Here is a 15,012-nt window from a genome sequence, read left to right on the forward strand (position 1 = left end):
ATTAGGTCGAGGAACCGAACCTCTTTCTGGTACACTGACCATCTAAAAATTTCAAAAAAATTGTGTCGCACCGCAGAAAAAGTGTGGCGGAAAACTAAACGCCCAATAGACAGTGAAAGTTATCAAAGACTTCACCACAGCTACATGCATGAAATTAAGCAAGCAAAAAAAACTCACCTGGTAAGTCGGATAACTAAAGCCGAAAACTCCTCTAGGGAACTATATCACATCCTTAAAGAATTTACCGCGGTTGCTGACGAGCATACGGTTTCTGCCTCTCAAAATTGGACAGATTCGCTATCAGAATTCTTTGAGGAAAAAGTTATGAAGATTCATAAAACCTTTCCCCCCATTCCTACGGACGGGAAAACTGAATCCTCGTGCCCTGTACTGGACCAATGTAACTTCCTGACCGACTTCATGGAGTGTGACCTTAAATCCGTCTCTATGGTCATGAACAAAATAAAATCTGGCTCCCCCGCGGATCCTTTCCCTTCAAAACATTTTCCTTTGATGGCCTCTACAGTCCTACCTAGGCTAGTTAGCCTATTTAACAAATCCTTGGCTAAATCTGAGTTCCCTTTATGCTGGAAGACCGCCAGAATTAGACCAATCCTGAAGAAGCTTTCGGCAGACCCAAAGACTCTCCTGAACTATCGGCCAATCTCTCTCTTACCCTATTTCGGGAAAATACTGGAGTCACTGGTCAATAAACAGTTGGTGTGCCACCTCGAAAGCCATGGACTCTTGGACCCCTCGCAATCGGGTTTCCGGGCGGCTCACAGCACCGAGACCGCCCTGGTAGAGGTTACCGACAACATCAGACTAGCTCTGGACAAACTCCAGTCTGCGATCCTCGTGTTGCTTGACTTGTCGGTGGCCTTTGACACCATCTCCCATCGTATCCTTGAACGACGTCTCTGGGAGATTGGTGTCAGAGGGCTGGCCTTGAATTGGTTTATTAGCTATCTGAAGGACCGCAAAACTATTGTCCAGATGGGTAACATCACTTCCAGGGAGCGACCCGTAACTATGGGTGTGCCTCAGGGCTCTATTTTGAGCCCTACTCTTTTTAATATCTATATGGCCCCCCTAGCTGCAGTGATCCGAAACTATGGTTTCGATGTCCTGTCTTACGCAGATGATACCCAAATTCTGGTCACACTGGGCTCGGATCCCAGTGAAACCAAGAAGCGTTTTAAGGATTGTCTGACACATGTGGACAAATGGATGACAGCGAACCATCTTCAGTTAAATGGGACCAAGTCGGAGATTATGCTTTTCGGCAAAGCGCTCAACCACTGGTCGCAGGACTGGTGGCCATCCAGACTTGGCCCATGTCCTCCCCACAAGAATCTGGTTCGTAACCTAGGCGTCCACCTGGACTGCGGTCTGTCCATGAAGGGACATGTGAACCACATTATTGGCACCTGTTTTGGTGTTATGCGGAGCCTCCGCAAAGTTTTTAAATGGCTCCCCCTTGAAGCCCGTAGACACTTAATACAGGGTCTTATAATTAATAGAATGGACTACGGTAACGCCTAACTGGTATCTATCAATTCCGATCTTCTCGGCAGACTTCAGGTCCTACAGAATACCGCAGCGAGGCTGGTCCTCGACCGCCCTCACAGATCCCCGTCGGCACCCTGTCTTAAAACTCTACACTGGCTTCCTGTGAGAAAATGCACCCTTTTTAAGACCTTGTGTCTTACACATAAGCAAATGTATCACAAGGGTCCTAAATACTGGATGCAAAAACTTCGATGGTATAAACCATCTAGGGCTCTGCGCTCAAGTGACTCTGCTCTGCTCACCCCTCTTAAGATCCACACGGTCAGACAGGGTGGGCGTGCCTTCTCTTTTCTGGCCCCTGCATCCTGGAACAAAATGCCATTTGAACTTCGCAGCATGCCAGACCACAACTGTTTCCGAAAAAGATTGAAGACCTGGCTGTTCGTATAAGAGCCGTGGGTTCCTTTTCCATCCTGCTCTCTGCAGACTGCAAGCGCCATGAGACTCGCGAGAGTGATATGTGCGCGATATAAATACCCATGACTTGACTTGACAAGGCACAAACATACCACTAAAGTCACATGTCAGCCTCGTCAGCTTCGTCTTTACCTTCCAAAAAGAAAAGAAATGCTCCCCAGAGTCTGGAATGGAATCACCTGCCCTGAAAACCATCATCACTCTCCAAAATAGTTTCACTCTCCATTGATTTTATTGAGCACACTCTCCAAATCCAATCTCACACTAATTGGATACTTCAAAGGTACGACTAGCCACTGTTTCCTAGCACAACCCCATTCAGAGATCTGACTGCATTTACCTACTTTTAATTGTATCTTTATTTATTTCTACTCTGAACTGGCGTCAAAGTTCTGGTAGTTATCTTTTTGCATTTTTTGGTTTTTTGTAATCATTTCTGGAGTTGGTTAAACATTTTACTTGATGACTTTAAAGTTGTATGAACTATGATATATTTTTACACTCTCTGGCATCTTTTTTAGGTCCAAACAGGTGTTGTATAGAAGAAAGTCCCTTTTGTACCATACCAAAAACTTACTTGTACACTTAAATGTGTGTTCTTGGCTAAAAGACATTAACATTGACAAAGCCAATAGCTCTCGCATCTCCAAGACCTATTGGCTTTGCCAAGGCTTGTTTTACATAGCTGCACCTGTTGCTAGAGGAAATAAGCCCCATTGCACATGCACAACCTAGCGTCATCTGGAGCAGCCAGATGACCATAAACATCTCTTGCATTAGGAACAGTCAAGAAGAGTCTGGCCCTCTCAATCCAGCCTGTGTGGCTCACAATCTCACACACTGAAAGAAGCACTTCCGAGCTCCATCTTTACCATAGGTGTGGGGGGTCTCCTTCTCTGGCAGAGCATAACCCAGAAGAGTACTGCACCTGCTATGCTCAGCAGAATAACAAGTTTTGTGGCGGCAAAGAGACCATGCACATTAGTGTGAAGCTAGTCACTTCCAAGGGCCCCAAGCTTCAACGTAAATAAGGGGTTGCCCTGAATTTGCTTCTGTAAAGGCTTCTGCCAATGGCTGTCGGCCAATGTCACGAGGGGGGTCTTTTCCAAGAGTGAAGCATGACCCCACCCTGTGAAATAAACTCGCCTGTCTGAGTCGGTATCTCTGCGGTGGCGACTCGCAAGCATCACTCAGTTACTTTCTGCTCAACATGACACTTGGCAGGTTTTTAGTATTTTTCCCAAAGTAGGGTAATTTCCTTACGTCTCCCTCACACAAGTACATATCCATGCCAAAGCATAACCCCCTACTTTGTTCCTCTGGAATAGAGAGTTTCTGTGGATTCGGGGTGCCCACTGGTGATAAACTAGGTGCAGTTAATTTCCGTTTTTTGTTGTTGTTTTTTTTACTTTATTTTCCTTTTCATCAATCTGAACACATTGTACAAAAATATTCTGTCACCAATGCAGCTGTATATAATATCACAATATATCCATGACGATTCATCTTTCGGTTAGCTGTCTACAACAGAATTCGCAAACCATGGAAACACAATATGCAGTGTAATAACTAAATTGAGAGATCCCTGCCAACAGCTTCTCACCCTTGTAATACTAATCGTTAATACTAGAATCTTTCGATTACGGATTTAACACATGTAGTGTTTCGATATATGAACGGTAGGGGCCCCATATGTCTTTGGGGCGGGATGAGCTAGGCATCACACTTGCTGTAGGAGAGTAGGATCTGCACCTTATGTTGCCCCCACTTTTTTTCTGATGTTAACACTGGTTTCTGGCTATAGTCTGGCTGGGACCCTGCTAATCAGGGCCCCAGTCTCTCCGTTCTCTCTAAACAATTTGGAGTGCATATTAGGTGCACTAGTGATTGGATACTGTGGTACCTTATGAGCCCCTAGTATATTGTACCTTAGGTACCAAGGGCATAGGTACTTCACAGGCCTACAAGGGGCTGAAGCTTGCATTATGCCACCCCTGGGAAGCAGACTAAATCTGACACCACAGGCCTGCTACTGCAGCCTGGGTGAGGTGGTGTTAGCACTCCTCACTGAGGTATAGGTTCACTATATCTCTCCCTGCACACACATTTAAGCCTATCAGTCACCCCTAAGGCAGGCCCTATCCATCCTGAGGGCAGGGTGCTTGGTTTCCATTTGAGGGGGTGCCTCTGCCTGAGCAGGGCCCCTCTGCAGCTCTCAGAGTCCATTCTCTGGGGCTGTTTGTGAATGCGGTCAAACCATATACTCCTAAGTGCATTATAACCTCGCGGTACATTCTAACTCTGGGATGGCTGCATCAAAACATGTCGTGTTTGGTGTCAAACGCTTTGGAATCATACCCCCACACCAGTAACTGGTGTGGGCGTATGATCCCACCCTTCTAGAGGGATAGACATGTACCTACTGTGGAAACGCTGTAGAATCCTGAAGAGCCCTGGCATCACAAAATGGATGCCACCAGTCACAGACACTGGGCTGCCCTCCTGCTGATGACCGAAACTCGCAGTGGAGGAGGCCCAACAATAGGCATCCTGTCACAGGGAGCTGTGGTCACCTCCCAGACAGGGTTTAGTGTATTGGGGCTGGGCGGGTGCACTCCTAGAGTGCTTTGAAGTACTGCACTGGGGGAGCAGTAGGCACCTCTGTGCATACACCAGTTCAATCCGGCTCAGGGGCTACCTGCCCCTGCTCTGGCGTGAAACTGGACAAAGGGAAGTGGGTGTAGCCACCCACTCCACTGACCCTCCCATAGGTGGGGTCATAGAGCTAGTCCCTCCCTTGCTTCTAGTATAAGTTAGGGAACCCTTGCCATTGCAAACTAGATATCCCTGGACGACGCTCTGAAGACGAATCCTGGACCTTCGTCGTTCCACTACCTCTGGAAGACTGAAGAATCTCCCTTGGAGTCAAGGATTGACTCCCCTGCTTGGCAGGCACCCAATCTTGCAATCAACGGTCGCAAACTTTCCCGCTCCCGCCAGAGTTCGAAGTCCCTGCATTCCAGGAAGAGGATTTCCTGACTTCTCCAAGGCCATCGTGAGTCCCCAGCGACGCTGAGGCAAGTGGACCCCACGAGTGACGAGGAACCACAATTACCGTGCACTAATTTCGAGTGCAACCCCTTCACAACATTCTACGAACTTGTGCTTTGGACCACGTGTGGTCCAAGCCTCCAGCAGGATTTCCACTGAAGATCAGAGGCCTACCCCGTCCCGAGTGACCGTGGGCCCCTGTTGAGTGAATCCTCCAGAGGCGTCTTTGTGATCCCTTGCCAGTTGGCTTGTGGGTCCCCAGAAGACTTTTTTTCAATTCCAAAGGGCTCCCCTGGTTGCTCCAGGCCTGCCCTGACTTACTCTCTCTGGGTGAGTCCCTCAGACCTTGCTGGTCTGCACCGCTGACTTTTTACACTTTCCACGAGACTTGCTGTTGCCAAGGCTTGTTGGCTCCAATCTGGTCGCTGACACCGCAGTAATCTGTAGACTTTGTGGGACACACTGAATCCAGCTCCTGGTTGTCGTCGACGCATCCTGGACCTCGTGGCTGAAGAGACAAGACACCCGTGATCACCTTGAATTCACCTGACGACTGTGGGCATCCATCTTCCTTGCCCCGGGTCTCTGCCAAGTGAATTTGAACGCTGCCCCCTCTGCTTTCAGGTCTTCCTTCTTCTGAATCCAGGTTTGGATTCCACCGGACACTTCTCCTGTCTTCACAAGCAGCAAGTCTTCTTTGGCTCCCATTGAAAATGACTCCGCGACCCGACACCAAAAGACCCCTATGCACCTGGTTTCCCTGGGTGAGTTAACTCCAGCACTACAGTGCTCCTGTGGGTGTTGGCTCTAGAACTACTTACCCTGTAAGTGACTTGCTTGTAGACTCTCCCGAAGTATCCTTAAACTAAATTTCCAATCGCGACTTGCTCCATTGAAGTCAATTGGGATCCGTGGCTGTGTTCTCACACTGCATGCGTATCCCGTGGGTCCTTTACTTACCTGCCTTGGGTGGATTAGTGAGGCCCCAGAACTTCTGAAGGCCCAAGGCCTTGTCCCCTTGCAAGTCGTTATCTCTAAGTCTCTTTTTTAGTATATGGTCTGGTACGCCCCTAGGGCCCCAGCCATATTTGTGCCTAACTTGTTGTGAAATGTTGATTTGCGCATATGTCCTTGACTTCTAATCTCATAAAGAGATTAGCCGAGAGTTGTTAGTAATAAATACATATATAATTTATATATATATACCTGTGTGGTGTCCTTTCATTTAGTGATTCAAGAGATTATAAGGTAAAACAAGCTGCTTTACATTCCTCTAAAGCTCTCCACAGCTACCACTAGGATAGCTTTCTTTAAAAGGTTGTCTTAAACCTACTACCATAAGAGTCGAATTGTACTGGTGCAAGGTGTCCACTTTAACTAGTGGACAGCATATACCAGGCCAACTTCTCACACTTGCTTATAGTTCACTGTTAATGTTGCAATATGCTAGACTCTGCAGCCAGTTCTGGGTGGTCGGTGCGGACTTACGCCCCCAATGAATGGCCACCTCTCGTTTCGCCAACAGCAGACCCAATGCTGCAAACCGTCTGATTTTCTTTGGGAAATTCACTGTATACCCCAGCAAGGCTATCTCGGGGGTAGGGGTTAGAGAGAGATTGATCATTTTCCCTAGCGTATACTGTATGCTCTCCCAAAAGCGTCGCAGCTTCGGACATGTCCATGTGAGGTGTGCAAAGTCGGCTTGAGGGGCAGAGCATTTGCGACAGTTGTGCGATTTGGAGGGGTCTATCTTGTGTGCTAGAGCTGGGGTGAAATATATGCGGCGTAAATATTTGAAATGCAAGAGTTTGTGCCTACTCTTCAGTGAAATGTCCTGTGTGACAGAGCAGCACTTGCCCCACTGTTTATCCGTAATTGTCGTTCCCAAATCTATTTCCCAGGCTCTACGAACTTTGTCGTCTATGGGTTTGAGTGTCGCACATGCTTTATAGAGTATTGTGATGAGGTGTGTGTTGTTTGTGTTCTCAATGACCATAGTGAGAGGAGGGAATGAAATTGGCTCAATCGGGAAGGTTGGGAAGGTGGAGCTTAGGGCCGAACGGATTCGGCCCATGACAAACCTAGCATTGATGGCACCTGTCTGGAGCCTGGTGTCTTCCTATAAAGAAAAAACGTGGCAGTTTGGATATAGGTCGCCCATCCGTGAGAGTTCAAATGTCGTGAGGGATCGCTGCACTAATCTCTCTCCCGTGATTGGTATCCAACGGGGGTTTACGATGGGCAGAGCCGAAGAATAAAGAACTTCTGTACCAGTAATTTGGCCTAGTTTCTTCCATGCCCAGCTCATAGTGGAAACAGTTTGGATATCAGATGGGTCTCTAGGGAGGCCCACAGGTAGGATAGTCGTGAGCTTTTTAGGAAGAACAAGATCAACTTCCGGTGGTAGATATGGGATCCAGGCATCGGGGTGATACCACGAATAAGCGTAGCTGCATTGCACCACTAAATAGTACAACTGAAGATCCGGAACATTATATCCCCCTCTCTCATGCGGTAACGTAAGGATTGCCCATCGGACTCATGCCTGCTTCCCACCCCAAATCATGCGGGTCAAAAGGGTACGAAGTGTACAAAAAAAGGTATTGTTGAGAGGAATGGGAATGTTATTAAAAAGATATGAGAATTTAGGGAGTACTACCTTTTTCAGAATTGCTACACGGCCTGCCATAAACAGGGGCAGCCTTAGCCATTTCTCTATTTGGGTTGTGAGTGTGTCGACTGCTCGCCCATAGTTGAGTCGTATTATTTGAGTGGAGTCTAAAGGAAAGTCGCAGCTCCACTGTTCTGTGCTGGCTGTAAGCGGGAATATAACTGATTTGTGCCAGTTTATGCCTAAACCAGAGAAGCGACCAAATAGAATTATTTCCCTAATCAAATCATGCAAGTTATCCTGAGGCTGCCGGACATAGAGGATCGTGTCGTCCGCAAGGGGGCCAGTGTTGAACTGTAGGCCCCTGTGTAAACGCCGTTCCTGAAAGTGCCTTACCAGAGGGTCCGTGGCCAGAATGAATAACAGCGGGGACAGTGGGCATACCTGTCTGGTACCACGGGACAACTGAAAGGGGGCAGAAAGCGTACTGTTTAGGCACAACCTAGCAGTAGGGTTAGTGTACAACAACGTTGTTGTGGCGATCAAACCCATGGGCATGCCAATGCGTCTCATGACAGAAAGAAAGAAGGGCCATTCTAAAGAGTCGAAGGCTTTCTCTGTGTCGAGAAGGATAGCTGTTGCCGGGATGTCTGGGTTTATCCTGTGAATAACCGAAAAAAATGTGTGCGGAGGTTAAGGGAAGTGGAGTGGTGTGGAACAAAACCAGATTGAGCCGGAGAAATGATGAACTCCATTAATTGGGACAACCAGTTAGCGATGACTTTCGCCAACATTTAATAATCTAGGTTGAGGAGAGAAAGTGGCCGATAGGAGCCACATTGATTGGGGTCCTTACCAGGTTTGGGGAGGAGGATAATAACCACCTCGCTGAAAGCGGGTGGCAATATTTGTGCCTCCAATGCCTCAGTCTAGACCTCAATGAGTTTTGGAGATAGCAGCTCTTTATATTCCTTATAAAAATCTCCAGTAAAGCCATCCAACCCGGGTGCGGAAGATCCCCGAATAGTGTCAATGGCTAATAGTACATCTGCGACTGAAATGGGTTCAGCCAAAAAGTCCTGCATGTGTTTCTCGAGATTCACTAAGGCTATCTCATCTAAATATCCCTCTTGGGCTTCCCGATCACTCCCTATGGTGGTGGAATCCAGGGTAGTAAAAAATTCCAAGAATTGTTTTTGAATGTCCGCCATGGAAGTGTGCATGTGGGTATCCTGGGAATGTATTTCAGTGATGTAGGTCTTGCGGTAAGGGGGGCGTAGGAGTTGGGCGAGCACTCTGCCTGGTCTTTCCCCTACGCCATATCGTCTGGCTGTCTGATATTTCCCCAAGAATAGTATCTCCTGGTCAGCTGCGTCCCTGTAGTCTTCCAATAGCACCAGCTGTCTGTTCTCATACGTGGATTGTGTGTGAGTTGCGGCAGCCTCGTCCAGTGCCTGGAGGTCCCGCTCTAAGCGTGCCAGTGTGTTACGGAGGTCTCTGAGGACCCCAGCATGTTTGGCTATGCAGGCCCCCTGATTACAGCCTTGAAACCCTCCCATAGAACTGCCCACGTGTCCACCGAGCCCGTGTTGATGGCGAAGTACTCCTCTATAGCTTCCCTTAACTCTTCTTTAAACACTTTGTCATGCAGAGCGCGGCTGGGGAATCTCCACTGCCGTTCAAAGCCCTCCGGGCGGGGGATCTTAAGAAGTAGTTTCACCGGGGAATGATCGGAGTATGTCCTAGGAAGGGTCCCCACTGTTGCACACCAACCATAAATGTCTGGGGAGAGCAACCAGTAATCGATCCTCGTCCAAGTGTTATGTTGGCCCGAGTAATGAGTATATTCTGTCGTGTTGGGATGGCGTGTACGCCAGACATCTAACAGACTGAACTGGTCACAAAGCTCTCGGAGTGCACGTCGGGTCCAAGGCTTTACGTCTGTAGATTTGGAGGTGCTATCCCTGTCTAGGTCAAGTAGTAGGTTCAAATATCCCCCTATGAGTAGCGTTTGTGGCTGTAGTCGCATGAGGTGAGTGTGAAGGGAATGGAAGAATTGCTGTGTGTCAGTGTTTGGGGCATAAACGCAGAGCAACGTGACCTCTCTGCCCAGCAGGGTTCCGGAGACCGCCAGGAACCTTCCCTCGTAATCTTGAATCATGGATGTAAAGCGAAAAAGGACCCACTTGTGTATTAGAATGGCAGTACCCCTCGCGTAAATACTGTAGATGGCAAAATACCTGTGTGGACCTCAACTAGTTCCAAAATGAGCCGTGTCCGTTTTGGGGAGGTGTGTCTCCTGTAAATATGCAATATCAACCTTATGTCTTGTCAGGTACTGAAGCACTTGCCTGCGTTTCCTAGTATCATTCAGGCCATGTACGTTCCAAGACATCAGGGTGAGGTCGGAGGGACCCTCTATGTTACCCAGCCTAACCATGTATTCGAGACAGCATTCTCAACGTTGTAATTATAGCGGCAGCAAATAACCAGGAACAGCTTTGGACAACTTGAAATGTCACGTGTGATAGAATTTACGATGTTAAACACCCCCCCTCCACCCCCCACCGAGCCGATCCCTACCCAGGGAAGGGCCATGCCCAACATAACAAAGAACATGAAGTACCAAGTTATTGTACATTTCCATAAAGAATCAGGAAAACAGTACCCCGAATTATACCAAACCATTCTCAAAGGATACACCAAGGGGGGAGGTAACGCACCGGTAAGCTACCAGCTAAATGAAATGTCGGTGCTAGGATGTTGAAAAAACAGATTCCCAAAAGTTACATTCGTACGGATTACTTGAGTCAAATTGTGGAGTCACCCCATGCCAGCACTGGAGAACAGTTCAGCACTTGCATCGGATCCGCTGTGAGGAGGAGATGGGCCTGCGATTGCTCTGTTGGAAGGAAGATTATTTTGTTTGTAGACTCGGCAAAACTCCTGCGCTTCTGTTGGGTTTTCAAAAATACAGCCCCTGCCGTCGACGTTCAGCCTGGCAGGGTATAACATGCCGTATCTTAGACCCAAGTTTCTCAGGGTGGGTTTGACACCATTGAATTTGCGCCATGCGTCCTGCACCATGCCCGTGAAGTCTGGGTAAAAGGAATGTTTTGCGCCCTGCCAGTCGATGTCGCCTTTCTCGCAAGCCAGACGAAGCGCCGTGTCCTGGTCCCGAAAGTTCATGATGCGTGCCACTATGGGCTTGGGGGGAAGACCTGGGTTAGGGCGAGGGCCCAGCGATCTGTGCGCCCTCTTGATTACTAAACCAGCAGTGAAGGATTATTTGCCGAATAGCCCGACCAATAATGTCTCAACAAATAGATCCATGCGGCCATTGGGGGTTGTCTCCGGAACACCAAGGATGCGGAGGTTATTGCAGCGACTGCGTGCTTCCAAGTCTTCATTTTTTGATGGCCACATCTTTCAAAATGCGTTCGACCCTCTCCAGGCGTTTCACGGATTGCGCAGTCCCATCCTCGATATCAGAGATACGTGCTTCGGCCACGTCAAGCCTTCTGTCGTGAACTTGTATTTTGGAGCCCAGGCTTGAGATGTTTCTGTCAAGTAAGTCAAAGCGACTGTCCAATGCCTTAAAACCCGCTCTCATCTCCTGTAATAAGGATGCCGGTGAGTCACAGGGGACGTCTTCCTGTCCTGCTTGGTGCACAGATTCTGCCATGGTGGGGTCGTGCTGTGGAGCGGTGACAGGTACTTTTTCGAAAGGCAAAGTTCTTTGCTTCGGGTCTTGCCGTGTTCAAGCAGCGTTGCCGTGACCCACCAGGCCCCAGCGGGTGTTCTTGCACTATCAGCCACCGACCCAGTGGTGTGTGAAGAGGGACGGAAGACGGGGGAGTCCGTTACGTAAGGATCGGAATTTGGTGCACCAGGTGTGTCACCGATGTGGGCAAGGGCCCATTAGGAGACGTGCTTTGGCAGGCGTAGGCGCAGCTGGGATGGGGAGACCAACCAGAGAGCACTGGCAGTATGAGAGGAGAGCAGCCAGAAGACCTGTAGACTCAACTACTATGAGCGCTGGCAAATGTCTGGCACTGTAATCCCGCTGTGTTGTCAGGTTACATAATAGACCCCAGTTGCAGTGGGCTCGAATGTGGAGGGGTCGGCGATGTGTGCGCGCTGTGACTCCGCGTTCCCGTTTGGTGGTGTAGAAACTGCCCCTCAGGTGGCATAAAGTGGGCAGACTCTGCTAATCGCGTCAATCTCCAGACAGGCAATTGGTAGCAGCAGTAGTGGCAGCAAGCAGCGCCAACGAGGCGTGGAGTGGGCCGGAGAGCCGCAGGGTGCCTGCAGGAGGGCTCCTATAAAGCCAGTCAATAATGCCATGGAGCAAAAGGCCACACCAATGCATAGAAAATCGACCTTACCTTCAGGCTATGAAATATTCAATGTTCGAGGGCGAGGGGGGATATCTCATGGCCTAACCAGGCCGCGCTGTGATCTGCTTTCCCCCGCTCCACAGGCCATGCCCATCAGGAAGGGGCAGGCGCGACCCACGCACCAAGCACGGGCGTGCGATCGCACCCGTCAGCTGCAGCAAATCCCAATAAGGGGCACAGAGCGGAGCAGACAGGGGATCGGCTGGGTCAGCACTCCACCCGCTGACTCCCACGCCGAGTTGCAGAACTCTTGGGCAGTCTCCGGCGGGGCACGCTGTGACGCGCGGCCGCATGCCGCGGGCCCGGCGACTCCCTCTTCAAATCCGCAACAGGTCGGGCATCAATAATGTCTTGGGGCGTGGGGCACAGCACACCTCACCAGCTCCTCGCCACCAGACCGAGCCACGGCCATGTTGCATATTCCATCCCCCCGCTCCTGCAAGCTCCGCCCTCTGGGAAAGAGGCAGGCAGCGGATCACGCGTTGGGCCGGGGTGCACCGCCGTCTCTGTCCTCTGCCATAAATCACCAACGCTGGCACACAACAAGGCGGCAGTGGGATCGGCAAGGTCGGTGCATCGTCCACTATCCCTCGCGCCAGGCACACGGACGCCGTTCGTGTAGGGAATCTGAAAGGAGGCTGGAAAAGCTCAACGGAGCTTCAGAGCCTGGCCGCCATCTTCTTCGCTGGCTGGCCACGCCCCCTTAATTTCCGAAAAATTTGGAAAGCAACTGTGGGGAAATACTACCCGCGATTTGTTTGCCTGTATTACACCTGGGATGACTGGAAACATACCACAGCCATATGTCAGTCAGTGTGGATAATGCCAACTCTTTGATTTGCTGCAGATGTTGAGAATGGGCTCTGACATAGATGACCCGGGGGTATCTGCCCACCGGTGGGTAGGACCAGTTTTAGTGCCAGACTGTTGACACATGTGGGTCCATTGGCACCAGTCATTCCCCTGCAGTAAAGCAACAGTCATAACCCTGCATCACTGGCAGGCACTTCTCCTGAGATATAATGCCCCAAGTACTCAATTTTATCACCAAGAAATTTGCATTTTTCAGGTTTCACAACTATACAATGATCCTTGAAAATCTCAAAAACTTTCTTCAACAAGACGTTATGTGATGTTATGTCTTTCGTATGTACAAGCACGTCGTCTTGGAAGACAAGAACGCCCTTAATTTCCCCATACATGCTTTGCATGACACGTTGGAAAAACTGAGGCCGCCGAAGCTAGTCCGAACGGCATCCGATTATACTGGAATGTTCCTAAAGGGGAAATTAAAGCAGTGAGATGGCGGGATTCCTGTTCTAATTCAATCTGGTGGTAGACATTAGCCAGATCTAATTTTGAAAAATATCTAGAAACCCTGACACATGAAAACAGATCATTAATCTTAGGGAAGGGATGTGAATCTACCCAAATTTCCTTGTTTAGCGATCTGAGGTCCACACAGACACGCAACTTCCCACATTTCTTGCGTGGTACGACGAGGGGAGAAAGCCATAAAGAAGCCTCGGTTGGTTCTATAATTCCTTGTTGGCAAAGATGTTTTATTTCAGCCTCAAGATCTTCTCGAACGCTGAAAGGTACCCCCCTTAATTTGTGCTTAACAGGTGATGAACCTTCCTTCACTATGATTCTATGTTTGAATCCTCGAATAGTGCCCAGATCACCAGAAAAAACTGTGGGGAATAGGTCCTCCCATTTAACATTCTCCTCTCCATCAGAGACTACGAGTACTTGTTCAGGACATCCAGGCTTTAAGATGATACCAAACAGGCCTTGGTGGTACCATCCTAAAATATTCAGACCCTTAACGGCAACATAAATCTTGCCACTAATTTTACTCCCTTTAAATATAAGGTCATCCTCAAAATACCCCATTAAGTCTATTTTCCGACCCTCATAGGATACCGGTGAGCGATCAAGAGGTAACAAAACTCTCACCCCATGTTTCTAAAAACAGTTCCTTGGTTATCATAGTGATTCTCGCTCCAGAATCTACTAGTAGGTTTAAGGGCTTACCACTAACCAAGATCTCAATGACAGGATCAATACATTCAATGGGGTCTGCAATATGGGAAATATGATCTGACCTTTCAGTGACAATCGAAACAATTTCGGAATCGGATTCACAATCAGATTCCTGGACACAAGCAACAGACCTTTTTTGATCATTAAATGTTTTCTTAAAACATACTTTAGCAAAATGTCCTATTTTTTTGGCAAGAATTGCACACAACGTTCACTCCAGGGCATCTTGCGCCCTTTTGATGTTGCAAATTTCCGCATCTGTTGCACATCTGCTTGACACTTTGCGTCGGACCAGTATTCTTTTTTGAGCTAATTTTCTTAAAAGTATAGTTCTTATTGTCAGGCCTTAAAATTTCATTTTGTTTTTGTTTAGAATTCGATGAAACAATGTTAACAGACTCAGGTAGTTTATCCTCTAACTCCTTTAAAGATACTTGTGAAGTTTCAATGCTTTTAGCGATTTTTATAGTTTCATCTAGATCAGGATTCGAAAGAGAAAGTAATTTTTGACGTGTTTGTTTGTCACTGCAGTGACAGACAAATTGATCTCTGATCAGTTGTTCCAAGAATGTTTCAAATTGACAATCATAAGCTAATTTTCTAAGTGCAGATATATATGCATCAACGTCTTCACCATCCCTTTGCTGTCTCTTGAAAAATTTGTGTCGCAAAACCATTAAACTAGGTTGCTTGTGAAATCTAGTTTTTAATTTTGTAACAGCATCTTGGAAGACATCAATATCATCACCAGGAGGCTGTACAATTTCAGGGAGATGTTTGTAGATAGACCTTCCCTCGAAACCTAGAGAATGAAGGAGTAAATATCTTTGCTAAATCTAGATGCACCAATAGCAGCGAGATATGTTTGAAAGGCATCGAACCAAACCTCCCACCTAACGGGAGGATCCCCAGCTG

This window comes from Triturus cristatus, unplaced genomic scaffold (genome assembly GCF_964204655.1).
Source record: "Triturus cristatus unplaced genomic scaffold, aTriCri1.1 SCAFFOLD_105, whole genome shotgun sequence".
NCBI classification, from domain to species: domain Eukaryota; kingdom Metazoa; phylum Chordata; class Amphibia; order Caudata; family Salamandridae; genus Triturus; species Triturus cristatus.